The sequence below is a fragment of the Eleginops maclovinus genome, chromosome 5 (genome assembly GCF_036324505.1).
Source record: "Eleginops maclovinus isolate JMC-PN-2008 ecotype Puerto Natales chromosome 5, JC_Emac_rtc_rv5, whole genome shotgun sequence".
Taxonomy (NCBI): domain Eukaryota; kingdom Metazoa; phylum Chordata; class Actinopteri; order Perciformes; family Eleginopidae; genus Eleginops; species Eleginops maclovinus.
Window position 1 is genome coordinate 3331415 of NC_086353.1, and position 14424 is coordinate 3345838.

Genomic DNA, 14424 nt, shown 5'->3' on the forward strand with positions numbered 1-14424 from the left:
GCATGTAATAAATACAGTGCATGTTCTCCACACACACACACACACACACACACACACACACACACACACACACACACACACACACACACACACACACACACACACACACACACACACACACACACACACACACACACACACACACTCACTCACACTCACAGTAAGGTTGTGTGGGCAGTATGGCGGGTCAGTGAACTGCAGCTGTGATGTATAATTGATGAGGGAAGGCAGCAGGTGATAATAGCAAAGCATCTCTATGAAACTGAAGAAGCTGAACGCCGTGAGGATGCAGCTCATCTGAACAACCACCATATTCATCTCAATCACAAACAGCTGACACACTATACAGCACAACATACTTTTTGTTCAAGACACACAGTAAGATACAGATACAGCTCATGGTGATACTTTCAGTCAAAAGGAGTGTGTAAAGGATCAGGAGCAGTCTTTTAACCAATGTAATGAGTGTCTTAGGATCCACGTCTCTGCCTCCTTTCCTGACCCTTTAGGACTACAGTGGGGTGCTTGTCGTTTGACCCTTGTGAGTCGAGTGTGGCTTCCTGTGGACTCCTTGTTTGTGTGAGTCCAGGGGACAGCTGCAGTGGGGGATTCAGGGGTTCACCTCTGCCCCAGCAATGATTCTGATTTAGAGGTTAACAGTAGGGGCCAAAAAGGGTTCCCATAGGTGGTTAGGGACAGAAACTGCTGGGACCTCTCCCCCAATGAAGGCTGGTCTTCACTGGGTGCTTTTTATTCTTGGCGGAGGGCATTGAAAGGCTCTAGTTCGGATTGGGAAGGCTCTGGGTGGGTGGTTCACAACATCAGCGCCGCACTAGGATCTCACCACTCCCCGGATCGAAGCCGGGCTCCTGGCGTTTTGCTTGTCTAACGTAAAGGGTGTGCAAGGCGTTGTCAGGATTAATCTTCTAGCAGGTACTTCACCTGGTGGGTCTGGGATAGATGGGACTGTATTTGGACGTTGAGCTGGGCCCAAAACCCGGCTGAACTAACAAACTGAACCGACAAAATTATTGATGAGCATTGAACTATTTGAGCGGGTAAATCCCAGCAAAAGCTAGGAAATTATGCCTATATATGTCATCGAAATGTACATATTGTTCAGATATGTAATTGGATATAAACAATCATATGACATCCTGTATAAGTTTCCCTAAAAACAAGAAAAACTATCTTAAATCAAACTTAACAAATGTTCTGGCACACTCAAGCTTTTTTCGTTCCTAATCTTCCTCTATGTCAACAGAACTCAAGGTTTGAGACAGCAGCACAGAAAGCTGAAGTCACATCAATGTGTAACAACAGTGCTACCTGCTGACGAGAGGTGCAGAAGACAAGCACCTGATGAAGCTGCTTGAATGTTAGCATCAACGTGTAGAAATATGGAAAAACTACCACCTTTATAATTCTAAAACACTCATATCAAAACACATTGTTGAGCTTCACCAATTCAATGTCTTCAATCTCATTGCCCCCTGCTGTGTATACACGTTGTCTTTCAATTCTCCTCATAACCCCTCTATCTACTGTATTGCAAAACAACAAATGAAAAAACACTGCATGTGCTGTTGTTGTTTTTTATTTGGCACAAAGTATGATTTAGAAAATGTAAAAAAGGTTACTTGGTCTAAAATTTACATTCAGTCAAGTATTGTGTCATGTCATTGTCACAAACTGTATTTGGTCATCATGAGACTTGGGTTTGCTCTGGTCTTAACAACAACAACTAAAGAAATAAAAAGCATTGTTTTGACATTGAATTATTGCTTTATAACTCAAACTCAAAACACAGCGGAAACGACGGGGACACTAAAAAGTGATGCACACAGAGCGCTTATTGACGTTTCAAGTGTTTTGTTTGTACGTTAGCTAGCTAGCTTACAGCAAATCTGCAATAATATCAGAAGGAGTCATGTGATCACATTGTTAAAATAAGCCAATAAAAAGTACATTTTAGGTGAGTGTTCAAAAACATTGACAGTTGGCCAACCTTATAATCCCCGAACATCAATAATTATCTGGTCCCCGCTGTGTGCGTCACTTTTTTGTGGTTACATGCTGCTATTCCGACATACCTCTACTCCGACATTGACGTCTAATTGTCGGAGTAGTGGCATTTCCTTTTTTTTTAAACGTGCCACTACTCCGACAACATTTTTTCCATTGTCGGAGTAGCGGCACTTTACTTTATTTCAAACATTCCGCCATTCTGACATGGTTAGTTGGGTCTGCATAGCTCCACTTAAGTGGAAGCATTCGGAGCGGTAGTTGACACTGTCAGACACGCAGGGCCCCCTTCCTCCCTCATGGACGCCTCTGATAGCCCTCCCGAATCCATGGAATAGAGGCATGTCGTAATCGAGGCATGTTGGAATAGGGGGATGTCGGAATAGAGGTTGCACCCCCTTTTTGTGTCCCCTTTCCCGTTGTGTTCTAGGCTACTTGCAGTGTTTTGTTTTTGCAGTGCTTCACTTATGCAACGCTTTTAGTGAACGCTGCGCATGTGTCGTCAAATTGGTGTAAATGTTCCTACATTTGCATGTCTTTTGACGCGTGTTGTTTTTTCAAACTTCAGGTGTTTCTCCTAATGGAATTTAGCTGTTGAAGTGTGTTTGCACATCTCGGCTGTTATTAGAAAATGTGTCTTCATTGGGTGTGCGTTTTAAGACATTAAAAAGTTCGTTTTATCTGCTTATAACTACAACATAGTGTGATATATCAAGGTGTGTATGTTATTGTGTGTTAATAATGTTTGTACCGCTAATTAATGTTAAATCTGGAGACTTTAAGAAAATTGTCTTGCACTGTTGGAGGACTCTAACAGTTAAAATGTCAATTTTACTTGGAACATGTCATTGTTTTGTGAACTTTTGTAGAAGTCAATCAGTATCAAATAGTATAATCTATTCCCATATTTCAGTCTTGTTGTGCTCGTTTATGGACGGTAAAGTTCATTGTGTGAACTGTGCCACCAATTGACGGAGCGATGATCACACTCCCGTTCTGAGCCGACATCGTGGCGACAGCAGGAGGTGCAGCAGCAGCAGAGGAGGAGGAGGAGGAGGCGGAGGGTGCAGCTTTTGTCATCTCTCCTGAATAAACATACAGAGAATCATGTTAAAAAATCTGAATCAGAATACCTTTATTCTACCCAGAGGGGGAAGTTAAAAGCCATGCATGAATTACTTAAGATAAAAATAGAAATTACACAAATCAGAATTTACAAAATACACATCCTTGTACCTGAAGAGTATTTTAAAAAAGGGAGGAACTGATTCCCCTGATGTTATAAGTGCATTAAAGAAACATCCACTGCACCTGTGTACTTCTCATCAACTTCTCCGCAGCATGATTGTTTCTCATCTTCTTCAGAACCGCAACAGTGACGTTCACGGCCGTTTCTTTACCGTAGCTGCTGATCATCTGTGTCACAGTCTTCAACTGGTTTGCGTCTTCCAGTTTGGACACGGGAATGGGTTTGCAGCCATCCACGATCTCATGATTGAGGAACCACTTAAACCTTCCAAAGTCCTCTTTGCCCAAGTCTTCCAGAGTTTCAAGCAGCAGAATATCCAACATGTCTGCTCACTAAGCAAGTAGAAGGAAGATTAGTGTTCAATAAAGAAATCATTTCTACTTCATTTTCTGAAATCAATCTGTAAATACCTGTGCAATAGAAACTTCCACTTTCAATACTTTCATCTGGCTGCTACACACTATTTTACACTTCTTAACTGATATTAAGCTATGTTTGGCTCTTCATTTTTTGCTGTTGTAGCATCCCAATCGAATTAATACAAGCCTGGGCTGATGGTTTAATGTAGTTTATTTCTTTTTCCAATATTACTGCATTGACCAACGTAAGAGCTAGGTAGAAATTAAACGGAAGACAAAATGATACACATTAGACACATTAAGCTAAACTCTGTTAGCACTGAAAAGTTAACAAATACACAAATAAACTCCAAATTATTTTACAATTAGACACACACAGATGCAGTTACCTTGTTTCCCTCTCGACTGGAGAAATAGCCGCTGTGAGATACGAACCCAGTCATCCTTTCAAAAGGTGTAATCCACTGCCTTACCGCTAATGGTCTGAGCTACCGTTCAGACGTTGAAGCAACAAGGTAGGCCTATCTCACAGCGGCTACTTTCATAGCGTTTGATATGTGCTTTGTAATTTCACTATATGCATTTTTTAGGCAAAAAAACAAAGCGATATCCTTTCAGAGGTCCATGCTGGTGTTTTGTCCATAACACATGGCTTTTGAATTCGTTTTTGAGGCTTGCGTTGGCAGCGTCTGCCTGTGTCATATTGTGAATATCACCAGTTAACATGGTGGGGTTTATTTCATCCATGTTAAACGGTGATTGTAAACAGCTGACAAGAACTGACAACACTTAAATGGTTCAAGCAGGACGTTATTTGTGCCGGTCGGTTGCGTAATGAGTAACATTCATGGTTGATATTACCCAAATGTACGGGTTCGAATCCTGTCGCTAGAGTATGAATATTGTTTATTTTCATTCTTATTTTTTGGCCAGCGTATTTTCTGTTGTTGTCTGTAGGTGATCTCGACATGTGCATTTTACATGAACTGGTGATGTTAAACGTTTTTTCGCAGAGGATTTCTTCATTGTCTTGTCACACTTCAGACACACAAGTTACGTGAAAATTACGAACCTGGCAACCACAACATCTGGCGGAAAAGGTAAACAAACTCAACCAGTAAAAGCGGAATCCAGTTAAACTGGAACACCGGATGACATACATCGGGCTTATTTGTTGGTTATTTAATAGCCTAGATAAACCCCAAAACAAACATGATTAACATCCATTCAGAGAAAGCGACATACCGTCGTCGTGCAACACAGTCAAGCCTTACAACATCCTGCTGTAACTTAACCACTAAACTCCATTCAGACATACTTCGACCACATCCACCGGAAACCATGAATCAAAACAATTCCATTTCATTACCAAAAGGACTTACCGTGTCAACAAAACGTTCACTACACTCACTGTCGCCAAATATTCGACTTTCGGTTTCAATAACAGGAAGTTCAGACAACTGAGAATCAGCGGAAGGGGCTGGAAGTTTGATTATGTTAAAATCCCCAAATATATAAATCCAAATACGTACATACAATACTGATTTATTTCCATTTCATGCTGCTCCTTACTTCTACTCCACCACATTTGGGCAGCCAATATTGTACTTTTTTACTCCTGTATTTGAACAAAATTAGTTACTTTACATATTCACATTATAATCTAATCCAAAATATAAATAAACTAACACGTACACTTTGATATACAATTATGGGTTAAGATATTCAGCAGCATTATATAAAGTAACTCAATCAGTGATTAATTATAATCCAGTGTTGGATATACACGTATATGATTCTAAAATGGGACATTAGCACTGTTGAGCATGGAAGCGCAGTCTTCCTTCACTCACGTTAGTGGAGATTAAGCAAAGAGTCATTCCTTCTCTCTTTAGCCTTCATCCAGGCATATTTATTTTAGGAATATCAACACTGTAGTTTCAACTACATCCCTCGTGACCTAATTTATTAATTATGACATGGGTAAGAATGACAGAAATAACAAGTGTTCTCTTACAGATTGTGTTGTGTCTCGTCAAAAATGTTAGTCTTGTCCAGTTTCTTGTTTGGGTCATGATGACGGATCGGAGCAGCGGGAGCGGTAGGCCTACTGCAGTCGCTTTACCGCACCGTTGTGACGAAAAGAGAGCTGAGCCAGAAGGCAAAGCTCTCTGTTTACCGGGCCATCTTCGTTCCTACCCTCACCTATGGTCATGAAGGATGGGTCATGACCGGAAGAACGAGATCGCGGATACAAGCGGCCGAAATGGGATTTCTCCTGCAGGGTGGCTGGCATCTCCCTTAGGGATAAGGTGAGAAGTTCAGTCATCCGGGAGGGACTCAGAGTAGAACTGCTGCTCCTTCGCGTTTAAAGGAGCCAGTTGAGGTGGTTCGGGCACCTAGTGAGGATGCCACCTGGGCGCCTCCCTAGGGAGGTGTTCCAGGCACGTCCAGCTGGGAAGAGACCGAGGGTTAGACCTAGGACCAGGTGGAGGGGTTATATCTCTTCGCTGGCCTGGGAGTGCCTTGGAATCCCCCAGTCAGAGCTGGTTGATGTGGCCAGGGAAAGGAACGTTTGGGGCTCTCTGCTGGAGCTGTTACCTCCGCGACCATGACGAAAAAAGCGGGAGAAGATGGATGGATGGACCCAGGTCTATGGTTGGTCATGTTTTATGTTTTGTTCAGTCACTTTTGTCTTGTCTCCCACTGTTTTATTTTGGTACTCACCTTCGGTGTCTCATTCCAGGTCTCTTGACTCCCTGTCACTGCCCTCAGCGTCAGCCCCGCCCCTGATTGTTTCCACATGTTCCGTGTTACCTCATGTTTAAATAGTCCTATCTTGTCCTGTCTTGTGCCAGTTCGTCTTGTCCTGTCTGTGGGTCAGTAACCAGCGTACCAGCATTTTGTTTATTAATCCTCCATGTGAGCGTCTTGAGTTCTTGTTTTGTTGTGCATTTTTGGGAAATAAAGTATTTTTTAATACTCTATCTCCTTGGGTCGTGCATTTGAGTCCTATTGCATTGTGTTTAAAGTTCGTAACAGATTGGTTGTAATGAACATTACACGAGTAAACACGAGACATTTGCTGAACTTAGAGACAGACCTTATCTCACAAATTGTGTTAAATATACTTAAAACAAATATCAGGAGAAAATGTCCTGGGGGGAAAATATATAGTAAAGGATATCTGTTGAGTAAAATCAGTTTGTAAAGTCAAAATATAATTTCCCAAAGAATCCAAGATAAAAAAAAACCATCCTGTAGGAGCCTAAATGCAGTTTGTTGGTGTTTTGATACACTCATGGGAGGAGTTTCCGGGGTTAATCTGGGGTCAGTCAGGAAATGCAAGAGTGGAGCCACACAGTTTTTTGACCTCTCTCATTCTCTCTCGATCTTTGGATAAACTGTATAACTTTGTAAAAAGACATTATTTTCTGTGCTTATTTTTCTTGAATTGAAGTAAACGGTTGAATTTACCGAGTTGTCCTGTGGATTTTTTGGATTTGGATTACGACGAGGGAGATTGTTACGAGCGTCAAGCTAAGGCTTCATTCACTGGAAAGCTACATTAGTCAAAAAACTAGCTCTGCATGGATTTACGCTACTGGAATTTGGAACGGCTTGACTCGAAACGGATAACGAAAGAAGGAACTTTGCACTGACTTCACGGTGGTATTGAGAAGATAATTCAACAAACCGTAAGTTTTATCTGCCTTTGCTCGGCCGCGGATCGCTAATTGACGCTACTTTACAAGGACGGCAGTGAAGTGCATGCGCGTGCCGTGCCCGTCGTTCGGCTGAATGACGAAGTGGAACGGATTTCAAGCGTAACGCTCACTCTGCGGTGCTTCGACATTTTTACCAAGTAGGCTAAGTGTGGAAAATTCAGCTTGTTATGGATGAACAAGACAGTGGAAAACGAACAGTAAAAATGACTGAGAAGGCTGTAGAGGAACGCAAGGCTAGACAAATCCAAGCACGCAAATGCAAGCTGTCCCAGCTAACTAGCATGATAAAGCAAATTGAGCAATTAATGGAAGACGATGCAAATGTCGACACTGTAAAAAATAAATTGCGTGTTGACTTTAGTATTTTGCATCAAGAGTTGTCCAACCTAAATTCTGGTTTGCAACAATTCATGGATGAGGACCAATATGCTGATAATCAAAAGAATTGGTTTGATCCTAAAGATAAATCAATGGATGATTTCTTCTGGAAATGTGAGGAATGGATGAAAGAGGTCATGAAACGCTCAGTGCAGGCTGAAGAGTGTGATGAACAAGTAACACACACAGATAGGCCTACATCGTCAAAATCGACTACTAAACGTACAAGTAGACGCGGATCACTATTTGGAAGCGAGTGGTCAGCTTCTTCCTCAGTCAGAATAAAGGCAGAAATGGAGCGTGCATCTTTAAATGCAAAGGCTGCTGCTTTAAGGGAGAAGTTGGCCATAGAAAAGGAAGAAGCAGATTGGCATGCAGAAAAGGGATACAGAGAAGCAGAGCACAAAAGAATAGAAGCCGCCATAAAGGCTAGAAAAGAAATGCATGAAATGCAGACTGCTCTTGCTGAGTCAGATGCAAAAATTGAAGTTTTGCAAAAATATGAATACACACAAGCAGGCACGAGCATCAATGACATTGATGAACAGGTTGGCGAAACAGAGGTAAAAACTACTTTTCAACTACCATCACAGCACGTCATAACTAACCCCGACGTTAAACCCATTCTTCAGCCAGCAATGCCTCAAAGAGCCTCAACTGCAAAAGACATGGAACTCAATAGTGGACCTGGGCTTGATAGTCTATGCAAGGCCATCTCTCAGCAAGTCAATGTGACAGAGTATCTGGTGAAGAATCACAACGCTTCATTACTTCCCCATCTCACTATTCCAATATTCAAGGGTGACCCGCTTGAATATAAATCCTTTATCAGATCTATTGAACATGGAGTTGAAGGCCGCACTGGCGACAATCGTGATCGCCTACAATTTTTGCTGCAGTACACAAGTGGACAACCGCACAACTTAGTTAAGAGCTGCATCCACATGGAACCCTCAGCAGGTTATGCTAAAGCAAAACAAATGCTGAAGGAGTTTTTCGGCGACGACTACAAGATAGCAGAAGCTTACATAATGGAGGCTTTGGATTGGCAGACAATTAAGCCAGAAGATGGCGCTGCACTACAGTCCTTCGCATTATTCCTCACTGGATGCTCAAACACAATGACAGATATTAGCTACATGGAAGACTTGGATAACACAGCTAACATAAAGGCATTGGCTAACAAGCTTCCATACAGACTCAAAGAAACCTGGAGAAAGTCTGCCTGCGACCTACAAGAAAAAACAAAGAAAAGAGCGAAGTTCAAGGATTTCGTCAACTTTGTCAACAAGCAGGTTAGATATATGTTACACCCACTCTATGGAAACATAAAAGAAACCACCACAGGCATGAAAGACCCAGTCCGACCAAAACCACAATATGCCGAGACATTCAAACCCAAGAAGGTATTCACAACTGCCGTTGTTCCCGCCGGAATCGAAAACAAAGTCAAGATGGAAAACGACAAGCAAGCAACTTTAAAAACACAACCTGTCACAGTGGACGCAAACAGCAAGCCTTGTGTTTATTGCAAAGGAGAGCAACACAGCCTCACAGTCTGCAGAAAACTCAAGGGCAAGCCACACAAAGAGAAGATCGACTTCTTGAGACGCAAAGGTTTGTGTTTTGCATGTTTGAAACACGGTCACATGAGTAGCAGCTGCAAAGAGAAAGTTCAATGTGAAGAGTGCTCTCGACTGCATCCCACACTGCTGCACATGTACACTAAAGACTTGCAGGGAGAAACTGCAACAGAAAGTCGTGGACAACAATCTTTATCAAGTGCTCTTGTACAAATGACTGAAACTGTTGGCATCATTGGGGCCGGTAAGGAGGATTGTGTCCTTTCCATTATTCCAGTGTGTGTCAAGGCACAAAAAGGAACCAAGGCAGTGAGAACATATGCCTTTTTGGACCCAGGTAGCTCAGCTACTTTCGCTACAGAGTCACTGATAAACCAACTTAACATGAATGGACGCAATGTTAATATCTTGTTGCGTACTATGGGTAATGAATCTGTTGTGAACGCATGCATTGTCACTGGACTGGAAATCAGTAGTCTGGATGGCAACCAGTTTATTGAACTTTCAGAGGTGTATTCACAAAAACACATCCCTGTAACCAAAGATAATATCCCCCGCCAAGAGGATGTTAACAGTTGGCCTCACCTAAAGGAGGTGAAACTTCCCACTATCAAAGCTGGGGTTGGATTACTCATTGGAGCAAATGTTCCCAAGGCGATGGAGCCACTACAAGTGGTCAACAGCGTGGACGATGGACCATACGCCGTGAGAACAATATTAGGCTGGACTGTAAATGGACCGCTCAGGGGTGGAAGTGGTACAATGGAGACAAACAGATTGACAGAAGTCTTTGCTAATCGAATCTCAGTAGCTAAGCTAGAAGAGCTCTGGCAACTGCAGTTCAAGCAGGACTTTCCCGATGCCGGACAAGACGAGGATATTGAAATGTCCAAGGATGATCACAAGTTCGTCAACACGGTGTGTCAATCCGCAAAACTTTCGGACGGTCATTACAGTGTGTGTCTTCCAGTGAGGAACAAGTCATTGTGTATGCCAAACAACAGATCAGTTGCAGCGCAACGGGCTTTGAACTTACGAAAAAGATTCTCTAAAGACGCCAAGTTTTATGCGGAATACGTTGCATTCATGGATGACATACTCAAGAAAGGTCATGCTGTAAAGCTCGACAGTACAGAACAGGAGCCAACTGAAGGGCGGACATGGTATCTGCCTCATCATGGAGTCAGACATCCAGTCAAGCAAAAACTGCGCGTCGTCTTTGACTGTGGAGCAAGCTTTGGAGGGACATCGCTGAACCAACAGCTCCTGCAGGGACCGGACCTGACAAGCTCACTAGTGGGGGTCCTTATGAGGTTCCGACAAGAGACTGTGGCAGTTATGGCTGACGTGGAGGCCATGTTCTACCAGGTCAGGGTCAGCAATGAAGACACAGATCTCCTCAGGTTTCTCTGGTGGCCTGACGGGAACTATGAGCAGGAACTTGTTGAACACAAGATGTTGGTCCACATCTTTGGCGCAACATCATCGCCAAGTGTGGCAACCTTTGCGCTTCAGAAATGTGCAACAGATTTTGAGGAAGAATTCTGTCAGGAAGCTGCCAGAACAGTCAAGAAAAAATTCTACGTAGATGACTGTCTTAAGTCAACTACTGATGAAGACACAGCAATCGCCCTTTGCGCCGACCTGAGGAACATGTTGGCAAAAGGTGGATTTCGACTAACAAAATGGTCAAGCAACAGCCGGAAGTTGCTCAACTCAATACCTGAAGAGGAAAAGGCAAGGGTCGCGCCCTTGAAGTCCCCAACCATACCAAGAATGGAACTGACTGCAGCCACAGTTGCAATCAAAATGGACAAGCTTCTGGAGATAGAGCTCGAACTGGAACTTCACGACTCCATCTTTTGGACAGATAGCACGGCTGTGTTAAAGTACTTGAACAGTGAAAGCACAAGGTTCAAGACTTTCTGGAAACGCTGGTGCAGGGAATACCTCATGCAGCTTCAAGAACGTCAATGATGGTTCACGCCTGGAAGAAACTTCTGCGTCGGTGACGTGGTGCTGATTGTAGACGACACTTCACCCAGAAATTCATGGCCACTTGGAAGAATTGTGGAAACCTTTCCCGACAAGAAAGGCCTGGTTCGTCAGGTGAAAGTCAAGACCAAGACCAATGAGCTTTGTCGTCCAATAACAAAGCTATGTCTTCTGCAAGAATCAGAAGATAATTGATGAACTGTTTTGAAAGACCCGTTTGGACAGGGCGATGAACAAGAATAAGATTTGTTTATATTGTTGTTCTTTAACTACAGTAAAAGTAACATAACATGTAGGCTCCTTTAATTTAAGTTAAAAGTTTGAGTAATTGTCTTCAAGGGCATTGATTACAATTAGGGGCCGGTAATGTAGGAGCCTAAATGCAGTTTGTTGGTGTTTTGATACACTCATGGGAGGAGTTTCCGGGGTTAATCTGGGGTCAGTCAGGAAATGCAAGAGTGGAGCCACACAGTTTTTTGACCTCTCTCATTCTCTCTCGATCTTTGGATAAACTGTATAACTTTGTAAAAAGACATTATTTTCTGTGCTTATTTTTCTTGAATTGAAGTAAACGGTTGAATTTACCGAGTTGTCCTGTGGATTTTTTGGATTTGGATTACGACGAGGGAGATTGTTACGAGCGTCAAGCTAAGGCTTCATTCACTGGAAAGCTACACATCCTATTCAAAGAACCTCTTAATAATGATGCAGAAAGACGCTAAAAAATGCACTCTTAAGATTGGATGTCGAAAATATGTTTTATTATAGCAACAGTCATTGGTTTCGTAAAAAAAACCACAATAGAGACAATAGAATAACCCAAATTCCACTGAAATGACAAAAAAAATATCAGATTCTTCAAAATAAAAACAGCATATAAAACAAAAACTATCCGTATGGAAGTAATAACTACAAAGCAAAGAAATACAAACATGTTCTTGTTTAAATATAGCTTTCGACCACATCTCACGGTTGTCCTCGGTTTACTCAGATACAGGTAAATGTCTTGTCTCCAAGGATGCACTCTTTAAATATGTTATTAGATTGGTCAAACTGGTCCTTTAATAGAGATGGCAGCAAAATGCTAACAACAATAATAACAACAGTAATTACACGTTTAACAAACAATATACAATGTTCTTTACATCGAGGCATTACAACAATTCCCCTACAAAACATACTGATGCAGAACAGCAGCTATAATGTGCCACCCTGTGTTGCTCAATGACAATAAATTATATCTCAATTCCTTGAATTGATGACAACGCAGACTGTTTCCAGCAGACAGTAAAAAGTGACTAACACGGCTGGGATTTCCATGTTGTGTTTACATAGTTCAAAGTTCAAGGGTTTTTATTATCATGTGCACAGTCACTACTGTTTAGTTATCACATTGAAAATCTTAGGTCCCGAGCTCCTCAAACAGTGCAACATATTATAAAAGGACATAAGACAACATAATAATAAAATAGAAATAATAAAATAAGACTTAAAAGAAGTGCAAAATGAATACTGAGTAGAATAGAAACACGATGAAAGTGATCAAGTTTGTGCAGGATTCTATGTACATAGTAGAATGATACAATAACAGAAGAGTTCAGATGAAATATTCTACGGTGAAGTACAATGAAACACTGTCTGTAATGAATTAAATAGTGCGATGCAACCAGGTACATTTTTTGGGTTGTGGAGGCGCTTAACAGAGCTCAGGTGTTTGGCAGGAATGTGACTCAAGTTTTTGCTGTTTGTCATTTTGAATATGTTGTTGTGTTTAGTGCCTTCGTAGCAAGGCTTGTTCGGTGGTACCATAAATCAAATAGTGGTATGTCATGATTAAAATGGCAACGGATTAGTTCAATAACTCATCTATTGTGCACATTTATGCTCACATTACTTCCAGATTTACCTAATTGATCACACTACTTGTACAGCCTAAAATAGAAGTGATGCAGAGAGGACGTATTTTTGTAAGCCCACCGGGATGTTAGCATCGCAATGGGGTCCCTCGACAAAAAAGCAATGGGATTTTCTCATTGCATTTTGGCTCTCTGTGGCTAACACACGTTAATGATACTTGACACGTGTTGTTCAGCAGGATAATATCAACATATTAACACCACTTTGTGATATTTGAAGTTTAACTGCAGCAGAATTAAAAAGCTAACACCAGACTGTATACAAATTACAGCACAGTAGCATGAGACGTACATGATTAGGGTACTTGCTGACATGTTTTATGTGGAGGATCAAAACATGAAAAGCTCTTAGGCTTGTTTAAACCGCAGAACGTATTTCAGACTTCTCACGACAAACATCGACTTCGAGGAGAGGGAATCGGAAGCAGTAAAATGCTAAGTTATTTCCAGGACTAGGACTCATTTCTGCACCTCTCTATACCGCCAGAATTACTGCCGACAAACATCAATATGATATCTCATTAAATTGAATACAAAACAACAATGGATAACAAGGAAATTACCATATCAGTTTATGAGAACACCATCTTTCAATATTTACAGACTGACCCTCCTTGTGAAAGTAGTAATAGTTGACTGTTGGGAAAGTGCCAACAAAATTAACAACATTTCTGGCAACATTACGGCTCGAATTTCCCATAATAATCACATTACTGGTACCGCCAACAATACCGCCACCATTGCTGCCAACAGCACCAGTGATTATCTATTACTGCCAATAATGGCGTCAAGATTTTCTCTGACATCACTACCAATATTTGGGGCCGACATTGCTGCCCACATTACTCCCAACAGTACTGCCAGAATTTCCATTGATAATCATATTGCTATTACCACCAAAAATAATGCCCACATTACTGCCGGTATTATTGCCGACAATGCTGACAACATTGCTGCCAACATTGCTGCCAACATTGCTGACAACATTGCTGCCAACATTGCTGCCAACATTGCTGCCAATATAGCTGACAACATTGCTGCCAACATTGCTGCCAACATTGCTGACAACATTGCTGCCAACATTGCTGCCAACATTGCTGCCAATATAGCTGACAACATTGCTGCCAACATTGCTGACAACATTGCTGACAACATTGCTGCCAACATTGCTGACAACGTTGCTGCCAACAT

General features: G+C 41.8%; 1 long non-coding RNA gene across 1 annotated transcript; it reads right to left on the reverse strand.

Annotated features, from left to right (window-relative positions):
- Nucleotides 1-1581: 1581 nt before the first annotated feature.
- LOC134864138 (uncharacterized) lies at nucleotides 1582-5096 on the reverse strand. Its single transcript, XR_010165786.1, has 3 exons — nucleotides 5016-5096; nucleotides 3337-3606; nucleotides 1582-3110 (listed from the first exon to the last, which is right to left on the reverse strand). It is a non-coding gene; the product is annotated as an uncharacterized LOC134864138 (long non-coding RNA).
- Between the last annotated feature and the right edge of the window lie 9328 nt (nucleotides 5097-14424).